The sequence below is a fragment of the Pelodiscus sinensis genome, chromosome 2 (genome assembly GCF_052426305.1).
Source record: "Pelodiscus sinensis isolate ZL-2025 chromosome 2, ASM5242630v1, whole genome shotgun sequence".
Lineage (NCBI taxonomy): Eukaryota > Metazoa > Chordata > Testudines > Trionychidae > Pelodiscus > Pelodiscus sinensis.
The window spans coordinates 209,824,545-209,837,095 of NC_143053.1; the positions used below are offsets into that span (position 1 = coordinate 209,824,545).

Consider the following 12,551-nt stretch of genomic DNA (forward strand, 5'->3'; position numbering starts at 1 on the left):
TCTTAAACACAATTCGGCATTATAATTAAACATTTTCATTTGTATTTAAGTCTACTATAGCTGTCTAGCTCTTTTGGTAGCACATTCTTCAATTATGTCAGTAGAGTCCATTTCTTTACACAGGTAGTTTTCAATCGATATAATCGAAAGGCCTACAAAACGCTCCTGGCTCACAGTAGATTCTCTTTGGCTGCCCATGGCTGGTATTTCCCAGGCAGCATTGGGACTTGAGGGGGCCAGATGGAGTGTGGCTGTTGGGACTTGCGGGGCCAGGCAGCATTAGGTGGTGAGACTGGGGGGGGGGGGGAGAGAAAACAGGCAGTGTGTGGGTGCTGGGATTTGGGGGGCAGGCAGCGTGTGGGTGTTGGGACTCGGGGGGCAGGCAAGGTGGAGCTACGTGGAGGATGGTGCACAGATGCGCCATAGGGAGGACCGGTGGCAGGGGTGTCTGACTCAGACAGGCCAAAATGACCATTTCAGCCTCTCGAACAGCTCCTGGGTGGGCGAGGGCAGCTGGCAACTCCCCCCGCTCCCAGGTACATGTGTGGGGCTGGGGGGGAAAGAGGGAGGCTCTGCCTGTGGAGCTGGATCGCACTGCGCCCACGAGTGGGGGGAGGGGGAGACTGGCAGGAGGAGACAGGGTCTTTCTGGCGGGCGGGTTGCTCTGCCCCCAGGCACAGCGGGAAAGGAGTCTGGGCTCCCCCCAGGGGAGAGACCATACCACCCCCAGCCTCTCTCTGGGTGGGGCAGGAGGGTGGAGCAGTGGGATACTCGGGTGCCATGGCTAAGCGTTGCTCTTCACCTCCATGGCAATGAGCCGCCGCTGCATGCATGCCACAGGCTAAGGGAGCCGCTCGTGGACTCGCAGCGAAGGGCAGGCAGCTCCAGCAGGTAAGGACAGCAGTGGCAGATATACAGCAGGGCGAGCGGGGCTGGCGAGGGGCCTATTGAATCGCAGGGCCTGGGGCAGCTGCCCCGCTCGCCCTGCCCTATATCCGCTGCTGCCACTGGTATTCTGCCCTTTCCTAGATCAGCTCAAAGATCAGCTTTTGTAGATCAGCACTAGAACGGGTTGAGATTTTTATATTAAACATTTTATTCAGAAAATGCTAATTTGTCAAACCAATTTTTCACAGAAATACATTGAACATGTGTGTGTCTCAGCCCACAATGGAATTTTTGGATGGGGGGGAGGAGGGAAGGGAGTGCCCATTCCAGAACAGCTAATAGCCCAAGGATGTACAGGACCATGATGTGTGCCCTGGATCAGGCAAAGCAGGGAATCCATATCCAAGCTGTGTGCTCTAACCAATGGACTACTGGTTATACAGGAGTGTGTAGGGTTGTCTCTTTTTGCACCCCACATTACAAAAGGTCCAGCTTTTGTTCAAATGTGGAACAAAAATAAACATAAAAAATGTTTTGCCAAACAGAATTCCAGCCAGCCCAAATCTGTACCAGCTTTTCCAACTAGTATTTTTAATTCTCTTTTTGTTACTGGAGGAGAATGCCGGGGGTGCAGGTCTATGGCTCAGGAAACTCAAACTGCCCTGCAAAGGAGGAAGCTGAACGCAGGGTAAGGTGAACAAAGAACTTTATTAAACTCTGTCCATGTGGCTGAGATGTTCCAACCTGACTTCGCATATTCCCTAGTCCACTCGTGTCAATAAAAGTACCTCTAGGGAACATTGGCCCTGACTCCTGTTCTGGTCACGATACAAGCCCCGTGCCTGCGTGTATTCCGAGAACAGTCCCAATAATTTCCCTTTCAAACAAAAGTTTAGGCCAATTCAGATTTCCCCCTTCTGTCCATCTGTGGATGTTCATGAACCTTTGAGGGGAGTAGGACACAATTCAAAATACAGCCTTTATTTTCAGCTGCAATTACCACTGATTTCAGTGCAAGTTCATGTGCTTTTCACCTTTAAGACTCAGGCAACATGTACATCAAAGTGTTTCAGTGAAAGGGCATGATACAGGAGCTCTATTTTTAGTCAACCCGGTTGGCAGTTGTAGTCCACCTAGTAAACTGCTTTTTAAGAAAAAAGTCTTCTCCACTCTCACGGGATTTGGGTTTCCAGTGTGCAAAGGCAGCAAAACTGCATTAAATTAATTGTGTCATGTCTGGAGTTAGAATCATAATTCTAAAAGCTTCCTCTTCCTTTTCTCTCATCCTATAATTCAATCATCTTTTGCTGTACACAAAGGGAGACAAAAAACAAAGGGAAGAGTGTTCAGGAGAATTGACTGATTCTGAAGGAAAGAATATTAAAAGCACAACTGCAAATCATCTCAATATGAAGAAAGGATAGTAGGAAGCCAATATGGCTCCCTCAGGAACTCTTCAATGACCTAAATAACCAAAAAAAGGCAACAAAGTGAAAACACGGATGAATTGCTAAGAAAGAATACAATAGAACAGCAAAAGCACATAGGGACAACATCAGAAAGTCTAATGCACAAAATGAGAGACCTAGCAAGGGATATAAAAGGTAATGAAAGGAGAAAGATAGACAAAGGAAAATGTAAGTCCTCTACTTGATGGGGAAGGAAATCCAACAACCAATAATATCAAGACAGCTCAGATATTGAATGCCTATTTTACTTCAGTCTTGACTAAAATGGTTAATGGTAGCCAGATGCCTAACACAATATTAAAACCAAGGAAGGACAGAAGGAATGCAAACCAACATAGAGAAAGAACGTGATAGAATATATCAGATGAGACATGTATCCAAGACAGCAGGTTTTGATGAAATTCACACTAGCGTTCTTAAGAAACTTGCTGAATCAATTCCAGAGCTATTAGCAATTATCTTAAAGAACTCCTGGAAGATGACTAAGTACTGGAAAAGAGTGCATATAGCATCTATCTTTGAAAAGGGAAACAAGGGAGGAGCCAGGTAGTTAGACATCAGTTAACCTATGATATATGGAAAGACATTAGAACAAGTAATTTGTAAGAAATTGCCAGCCTGGATGTATTAAGAACAAGTCATGCTTAACCAACCAGATTTCCTTGACAGTGTTGCTGGCCTAATGGATAGGGGAATACAATAGATATTATATAGGGTGGTTTTACACAATTAATTGTGTTAGTAATAGAATTTATTTAAATATTTTGGATATTTTCTACATTTTTCAATGTACCAATTTTAAGTAGAACACAGAATACAAAGTACACAGCACTCATTTTCTATATATATATTTTTATCACAAATATTTGTATTGCAAAAACAGTATTTTTCAAATCACTTCATACAAGTACTGTATTGCAGTCTCTTTATCATCAAAATTGAACGTACACATGTAGAATTATACACAAAAAAATTGCATTAAAAATAAAATAAATTTACATCCTAAAAGTCTACTCAGTCCTACTTCTTATTCAGCCAATCAAATTTGATTACAATTTGCAGGAGATAATGCTGCCCCTTTTTTTGTTTACAATATAACCTGAAAGTGAGAGCAGGTGTTCACATGGCACTGTTGTAGCCAGCATCACAAGATATTTGTGTGCCAGATGACTCTTTAGTGTATGTATCCTTCCAATGCTTCAACTATGGTTCCAAAGGACATGCATTCATACTGATGAGATCTGCTCGATAAGGATCCAAACAGAGTGGATTGACTCCAGTTCATTTTCGTCATCTGAGTCAGATGCCACCAGCAGAAGGAGGATTTTCTTTTTTAGTGGTTCAGTTTTGTAGTTTCCACATTAGAATGATGCTCTTTTAAGACTTCTGCAAATATGTTCCACATCTCATTCCTCTCAGATTTTGGATGGCACCTCAGAGTCTTAAACCTTGGGTTGAATGCTGTAGCTATTTTTAGAAGTCTCATATTGGTACCTTCTTTGTGTTTTGGCAAATCTGCTGTGAGGGTCATCATCCAAGACAGCTCTCACATGAAATATATGGAAGAATGTGGGTAAAACAAGAGACATACAATTCTCCCCCAAGAAATTCAGTCACAAATTTAATTAACACATTTTTAATGATCTCCATCAGCATGGAAGCATATCATTTGGAATGGTGGCTGAAGCATGAAGGGGCATACAAATGTTTAACATATATGGAACAAATACCTTGCAACATTCAGTACGAAATTGCACGTGAACACCTGTTATCATTTTCAGATGACATTGTAAATAAGAAGCAGGCAGATTTATCTCCCTAAATGTACACAAACTTTTTTGTCTTAGTGAAAGGATAATCAAGAAATAGGGCTGAGTGAATTTATAGGCTCTAAAGTTTTACACTATTTTGTTTTTCAGTGCAGTTACACAACAACAGAAGTCTACATTTGTAAATTTCACTTTCACAATAAAGCGCTTGCACTACTGTATTTGTATGAAGTGAAATACTATTTTATATTTTTACAGTGGAAATATCTGTAATATATATTGAGTATTGTACACTTCATATTCTGTGTAACAGAAATCAATATATTTGAAAACCATCCAAAATATTTAATACATTTCAATTCTTGTTCTATTGTTTAACAGTGCAATCAATCAGATTTTTTTTAGTTAATTGTATAAACTAACTGATCGACAGCCCTACTTCACACACATTTTAGGAGTTCTCAGTTACAAAACCTCACGAAAGAGTTCAGTTTTCCCTACTCTATGATTATTCCCCCATTTTTTTAAATTCAAGTATGGATAGGATACAGATGTTGCATTTCAGATCAATTAATGATTGGGCAACAAGCCTTTTAAATCTCAGGCTATACAGGCTTATTTGCTGGAACCTACTTTTAAAAATTGCCTCATTTCATTTGGACTTTTTAGAAAACATTACAAATAATGGGTGAAGGGAAACACCTATTTGTTATTTTCAAGTGTCAAACAACTATTTATGTGCTTACCTATTTATAGCCATTATGATACTGAGTGTAGATTAAAAGATGGTATTCGCTATGACCCCATTGCCATTTTCACATAATTATATTCCTGAAAAAAGCTTTCCATGGCATGGTTTCCATTCTAGCAATGATTTCTACCCCCCCCCCCCCTTCCCCCGGAAAAGCTTAAACAAAATCACTCAAGTCATTTAAAAATATATTCTACCAGACATGTTTAAAAAGAAGGCTGTGACATAGCGGTGGGCAATACTTTTTGATGGTGGGACCACTCTAAGGTTTTTGTAAGTGGTCAAGGGAAGCACTTTTCTATGGGGAGGGGGAGCAGGGTCTGGGACAGAGCTTGGGTGCAGAAGGGAGCTCAGGATAGGGTATTGGTGTACTGGTGCAAGAGAAGGTATGGGGTATGAGAGAGTTTGGGTGAAGGAGGGGGTTGTGATCTGGAGCAGGAGACTAGGGTACAGGGTTCAGAATTCAGAATGGGATATGGGTGCAGGAGAGGGTTCTAACCTGGAGGAGGATTGTAGAATGGGGTATAGGGTCAGGGAGGTAGTTGTGACATGGGGATAAAGAGTTATTGGGTGGTGACCTAGAATCAAAGAATACGTAGAACTAGAAGGGACCTTGCCCACAGGTCAGGACCAAGCACCATATTGATCATCCTTGGATCAGGAGGGGGTGTTGACCTGAATCAGGTGAGTTGAGGTGCAGGAGGGGATGGGGTGCCAGAGATAAGCAACTCCTGAGCAGGGCCTAACTAGGCAGCTCCCAGCCAGTGGTCCAATGGGACCCTGTGCCAGGCTCCCTGTCTGCCGCTGTCCCAGAGCTCAGAGTGTTTGATCCATGTGCCTCTGTGCTGCATGGGTTAGGGGAAATCTGAACGCACGTCTCTGCCCCCAGCACAGTCTCTCAGCTCCCATTGGCTGGTTCCAGACAATGGAAGCTGAATGATTGTGCTGGGGGTGGAACAGCACACAAAGGATCCCCCTCCACTCCCTCCTCAGAGAGGCAGATGGAGCAGCTGCTCTAAGCCCTGGGGATGCTCCTTGCCTGAGGCTCCTGGTGGGGTGGCCATGGGCTGGACTGAAAGGCCTGGCAGGCCATATCTTGCCTGCCCCAGGCTAAGGGGTTGCTCCTCTTAATGATTTAAATACAACATACCAATAAAATGGACTGTTCCAGCTATTACACAGTAGAGCCCCATTTGTCACATCAAATGGGGACCGGGGTCGAATCAGGTGACCAAAAATTCAGATAATCAGGAGAATGGGGAAGTGCGAGGTTCAAGTGCCATCTAGTGGCCACAGGATGAATTGCAGCTCCCCACTTCCCTAGCCATGGGGCAGGTAGGAGAGGATTGTTCCATCCAACGGACAGAGAGAATTAGGAACTGCTTCGAGTCAACCAATGCAGAGAAGCAGAACAATTCCCAAGCAGATGATTGGTTCTGGCTCATTTACTGAGCCTAAGAGAGAAAAACAAAATCCTGAGTCTCCTCCCCGTCACTGACCCTTCTTCCCCAGCTCATCCAATCAGCAGTAAGGCTCTGAGGGGCAGGAAGCTATGGGGAAAGGGAAATGAAAAAGACATATTCCAATGTCCCCAGTGATACACTGCTTAGGGACAAGAGGCCTAGGTGGGGAAATAATTCTCCAAATTTAACTTAGCGTTTCCCAGCCTTGCCTTTGGCCAGCACCAGGTGCATCAGGCTATATCAGTACCAAACAGCTCACAGGTTCTTACCGTCTCCACAGGTATGTCTGTCTTCTACCTCAATTAGTTCTGAGAAAGGAGAACACTCCAAAGAGGCTCCTCCTCATGCTCACGATCGTTACCATGAACTCTCTCAGTCCTTCAGGTCCAGACCATGGAGACTCCCTGCAGCAAAGCCATAGGGGGCTCGGAGATTGCCCCTGCCCAGTAGCCTGTCCTACCTGGCCACTGACATGGACTCTGTGAGGTCAATGCCTCATCTTCCATTAGCTAAGGCATTGCAAATGGCTTTATGATGTCACTGCCACACCTACCTCTGCCCTACAGGGCTAGTGTCATGCCCCTTTGTATGGGGAGCGTGAGAGTGTAAAAGAGACTGTGTGTGTGTGTGTGTGTGTGTGTGTGTGTGTGTGTGTGTGTGTGTGTGTGTGAGAGAGAGAGAGAGAGAGACACTGTGAAACAGATTGAGTGTGTGAGGCAGTGTATACATGACAGGGATTGTGGAACAGACTGGGGGTATGTGACAGTCACACAGAGTGTAGGTGCTGGCAGGTAAGTTTTTGAGAGAAGCCGCTCTCGGTCTCTAACCTGTCCTGCTCTGTTTCCTTCCTCCCACACTCTGCACTCCTGAGTCACTTACATCCATACTTCAGATTGGAGCACCTACATTGTGTGTGTGTGTCTGTCTCTCTCTCTCTCTCTCTTTCCCCAAACTCTGCTAAGCAAAGATGGGGTATAAAGGCAGGGGAACACCCCGACTTCAGCTCTCCCATCACCTCCTCTCTCCCCCATCTCCACTCTGCACAGCAAGCAGGAGAATCCTGGGAGCAACGCTGCTGCAAGACAGAGCAAGGGAAGGGTCAGCAGAACACATGCTACCCACTGTAAGTATGCACACTCTGCTAATAATCTGCGTGGGCCAGAGAGAAATGCTTGGCAGGTCAGACACACACACACACACAGATTTTGTCCACCCCTGCTCTGACAAACTACTGAATGTAGAAACATGTTATTTATTCTGTGTACTACTGTATCACCCCAAAACCCCAGTCACAGACCAGCACTCCATTGTTCTGGTTGCCATACAACTGCAGAATAAAAAGATAGTCCTGTTTGAAATTCAGGTATATCAAAGAAATCTGACACACACAGTCATAGCTGAAGACTTGTGCACTTAAATTCAAAGCAATTTGTTTGAAACAATGAAATTAGCACTTACATTGTAGATTAAGTATGGCTATCACATTTTTACATGTGCATGTTTAATTAAAAATAAATGGGTTAGAGAATTAAGGTTGTATGTTCAAACATAATCCTCAATTCCTGACTAACTTTACAGTTCAACATCCAAAGGTATTGCTCTGTTACCATCCTTTACCCTGTGTAAAGAACTGGTCGTCTATGTTGGGGTACCATTAAAAGCAATCAATATCAATGTCCTAAAACTGAGGCACTCCTCAAAATGCATTCACAGGAATCTCTCTGATGAAGCTTCTTTGTAATAATTCAAAAACAAAACTGGACTTTGTATTAAAATAACCCTTCTGTTTTAAGATAAGTAATGTTGATATTAAAGAATGTTTTCTATAACTTTGCCTTTCTAATAAAGAGTGGAAGAGGATAATACATATACTGATGTATAACGTTAAAGCATAAATGAAGGACTGCTAAATTGTAAAATGAAGAGCATTCTTAGCTATATATTAATGGTTTGTAACCCTGTGTGGTGAATGAGTACAAATGAGGCAACTATATGCCAACAAGGACTTGGCCTAAATGTGGTTTTGCCAATTCTCATTTTACGTGGGATTGCTAATCTTCTTAAAATGTTAGTTATGACAACAAAGATAACATGTGTGGGAAGACATAAGTTAAACAATATTATTACATATAATGCTATGTATCCATGCTCCTTTTTCTTGGAGAACACAACTAACATGGAAGGTTGTGCCCCAAAATGGGATAACTTGGGCCCCTTTACCAGCTCTGTTTAAAAGCATGTCCAGACATTAAATTACAAATATTCTGTCAGAAATTGTATAAAGGTGAAATCTTATTAAGTGTAACTTGGGTGGACTTTGTAACTTAGTTTCTCAAACTTTCAGAAACTCTGACTTTTGAGGTAACTATTGGTTGCTACAGGAATGAATCAACTTGGAGTATGGGAAGGGAGTTTCTTATTGGCAGTAATCTATGATCCCAACAAATGTTTGATCCTGCAAAAGAACAAAAAACCTCACAATAAAAAAAAAAAAAAAAAATCAGATTTTAAACCAAAGCATAACAAGCTAAACATGTTTGCTGCTTAACATCTATACACCTTGGGCACTAATTGCCTGCCAGGTATATTATTCCTGAGAAAGATCAAGTCATTGCCCTGAAGCCAGGAGCAAGGCTGTGTCGTCTAGCAAAGCTGATTTTTCTCCAATAAGATGCCACCAGGACCACAAAACACTCTGCAATCTACTCATTTTAAGCTTGGTCTTTTAGACTAAGTTCTTGGGAGGCAGCAGTGGTCATGTACTTCATGTGTACACAGTGCCTAGAACAATATGGTCCAAATCTGGTTCAAGTCATTAGGCACTCCTACCATGTAAATCAACATTAACTATCATCACCCCCAAAGTGCTCCTAGGCAGCTTGTAGTGTTTGTTCATGGTAACTGAATGCTCCACTGTTCTAACTAATAGGAGAAAGAACATTTGGCAACTCTTGGACTGCAGTAGAAACATTCAGCACCAGAGCATCTGGCAGCAGGTTCCTGTGATTGGTTAGCAATGAAGTCTAAGAGACTTATAGAATCATAGAACCATAGATCTCGAAGAGACCTCAGAAGGTCACCAAGTCCAGCCTCCTGCTCTAGGCATGACCAATCCCAACTAAATCAACCCAGCCATGGCTGTGTCAAGCCGAGACTTAAACACCTCCAGGGATGGAGACTCCACCACTTCCCTAGGTAACCCATTCCAGTGCTTCACCACTCTCCTAGTGAAATAGTTTTTCCTAATATCCAACCTGGACCTCCCCCACCACAACTTGAGACCATTGCTCCTTGTTCTGCCATCTGTCACTACTGTGAACAGCCTTTCTCCATCCTCTTTGGAACCTCCCTTCAGAAAGTTGAAGACTGCTCTCAAATCCCCCCTCATTCTTCGCTTCTGCAGACTAACCAGACCCAAGTCCCTCAGCCTCTCCTTATAAGTCATATGATCCAGCCCCCTAATCATTTCGGGAGCCCCCTAATCATTTCGGGACTTCCTGCTCTCCAGTCCCTGCCCTCTCTCAACACTGCCCACTTCAAAATTTCTTTAGCCATCTGAAAAGTTTTTGATATAAATGAGACAGCTCCTTTCTGCCATCACCACGTTACCTAGTTGAGAAATGAGGAGCTTATAATTAGGTATATGAGGGAAATAAAGAAACTAGGCAAGTTAACCCACTTATGTCCTGTACATTTCACTTCTTGCAACATCTAGAGCCTGAATATACCCCTTAACCCTCCCTCACTATCATAGGGTTTGTGCCCAGATAGACCACTTTCCACCATGACTTGTAGTACCTGAAGAAACAGATGGGAAAAAGACACCATGTTCTGAACTGCAGCTATGCCAGGCAGCAGCATTTGAGAAGAGGGCAGCATAAAGACACACAGAACCCCTTTTCAAAATTGCAGGGATAGGAGTTTACCCCAAATCTGGCTCACACACTGGACACATACTGCTTTAGTCTGACTCTGAGCCATCTGAAAATAAAAACACCATTCAGTGCAATCTCTGCTTCAGACTTGGAAATTTTGGCTCTTAGCATCATGGCTAGTGCACTCGAATGCAAACATAGTCAAAGGAAGTTTTCATTCCCGATGCTCAAGTATGCCAATTTTCATGTTTTTTTATATCTGATAACTCTTAGGACGGCTGTGAAGTGGCAGGAATACCATTCTTTCATCAAAAGACAAGAGGTCTTAAAAGAAATACAGCAGCTTGATTACACTGACCTAAACATCTTCCAATATGTAATTTTTGCGTTCAGCTGTAACCTTGCAAGGTCACTCCTGCTGGGTCGTAATGTGCTTATTTATTTTATTTTGTTTTAATTTCAATTTATCAGGCACAAAGCCTTGATGTGGATGTTTGAAAATTATGAAAATAAATTCAGGAGCCCAGCCTTTCTGCCACGGCATTCTAGCTAAGTGCTGCCGTAGGTGAGGGAGAGACAGCATGGGGCCAACCAAAATTGCCTTGTAAAATAAAAATAAAAGAGGTGTGGATAAAAGACAATGGTTCCGACATTTATGTAATGATCATATGGATGTGTATATGTGAAAGCCTCAAGTTAACAAAGGATACCTGGGCCAAAAATCAGTCTCCATTTTGGAGAAACAGAAACAAAAAGAATGAGCATTGCAGTACTACCCTTGTTTTTCTAGTAGGTATTATGCAGTGACCTGGGCAGTGCACGGATATACACCCGTTGGAACCTCACTGAAGCAGGAGTAAAATTAAAAGCCTTTGTAAGGCCTACAGACCCAGTTGTCTGTGGGCAGGGCCGGCCTTAGGCCAATTCAGCCGATTCTCCGGTGTGAGCGCGCCCAGGGAAATGACACATGCGCCGTGTGCCGGGAGCCCGCCGCTTGCGCAGGGCCTCCAGGAGCACATGTCGTGACATCCCGGGTGCATGGCGCATGCACCATGCGCCTGGGGGGGGGGCCCCCACACGTGTTGTACTCCTGAGGGACTGCACATGCGTGGGCCCCCGGGCGCACTGCCCATGTGCCGCACCTCCGGCGCATGACACATGCGCCATGCCGCACGGGGCCCCGCACATGTGCGGCCCCATCCCTGGAATTGGGCCCTGCGCTCCATAGAGCTGGCCCTGTCTGTGGGAGAGTAGAACCTGGGACTTCTGGAGCTTACTGCGTGAGCCTCTGCTACATGAGCTGAAAGCCAGCTGGCTGGTAGATAAGGCTACTGAGCATATTCATTATTCTCTCTCTGCAAGAGGTATCAGAGGCACCAGATAGGGGTTATACCTTCTAGGGCACAGAAATTGTGAGGGGGTTACACCTTCACTCCTAAAGCTGAACAGGTTACCTCTCTTTCATCTGCAGCTTTCCAAATCTTGCTATCCATGACCTATACAAGGATTCTCATCTCCAAACTTTTTAATCTTCTGTTTTGCAAATTGTGATTCGTATCCTCTTACCTCTTTTTTATTGCCCTTCCTGTACTTTACACACACACACCCATAGGCAATTTTTGGCTCTCTCTGACCTGGAACTTTTAATCAGTTTCAGAGCTGCACTCCTCTTCTGCCTGCACATTGTCAGTTAATTGCACTTGGTGTGCACTTTGGCATGATATTTATGTAACTGTCAAGGACACCGTATACTAGTATATAGGCTTCTAATGAAAACCAGCGCCATACAATAGCAATGAGGATTCCTGTGACACTTTAACAACTAACAGATTTATTTGGGCATAAGCTTTCGTGTGTAAAGCCCACTTCATCAGATGCATTGACTCTTAAGGTGCCACAGTACTCCTCATGGTTTTGCAGATACCAACTAACATGGCTACCCCTGAGACTTCATACAATAGAAGATTTAAAAAACCCTCCAGTCAAATTTAATCTACTTCATGCTGAAGATAGAAGTTGGACCAGAGGTTTAGCTAAGTCCAAGTATAAATGCACACAAGACCAATTTAGGACATTGGCCTGATTATTGCACGATAGAAACCTTACAATGTACTGTGGCAGAAGTCATCATTGGGTAAAAATCAAAGAGACCTAGTCTGAGAAAAGAAATTCATTTACAAATGGGTTGAAAATAGATAAGTGCAAATGCTTTTAGAACTGCAGCATGCACATCCAATAACAATTATCTTCATGAGGCCTTAGAAGGAGATATGAAATCATGGAAATGATGTATTTTTAAAGTAAACTATTATTTGATCTCTAAACAGATTTGACAT

General features: G+C 43.4%; 1 long non-coding RNA gene across 1 annotated transcript in view; it reads right to left on the reverse strand.

Moving 5' to 3' along the window:
- LOC149525427 (uncharacterized) overlaps nucleotides 1–6,784 on the reverse strand; it is a 32,316-nt gene extending 25,532 nt beyond the window's left edge. Inside the window, exon 1 of the long non-coding RNA XR_016348963.1 lies at nucleotides 6,610–6,784. This is a non-coding gene — a long non-coding RNA (uncharacterized LOC149525427). The remainder of the gene's footprint in view (nucleotides 1–6,609) is intronic.
- Nucleotides 6,785–12,551: the final 5,767 nt, after the last annotated feature.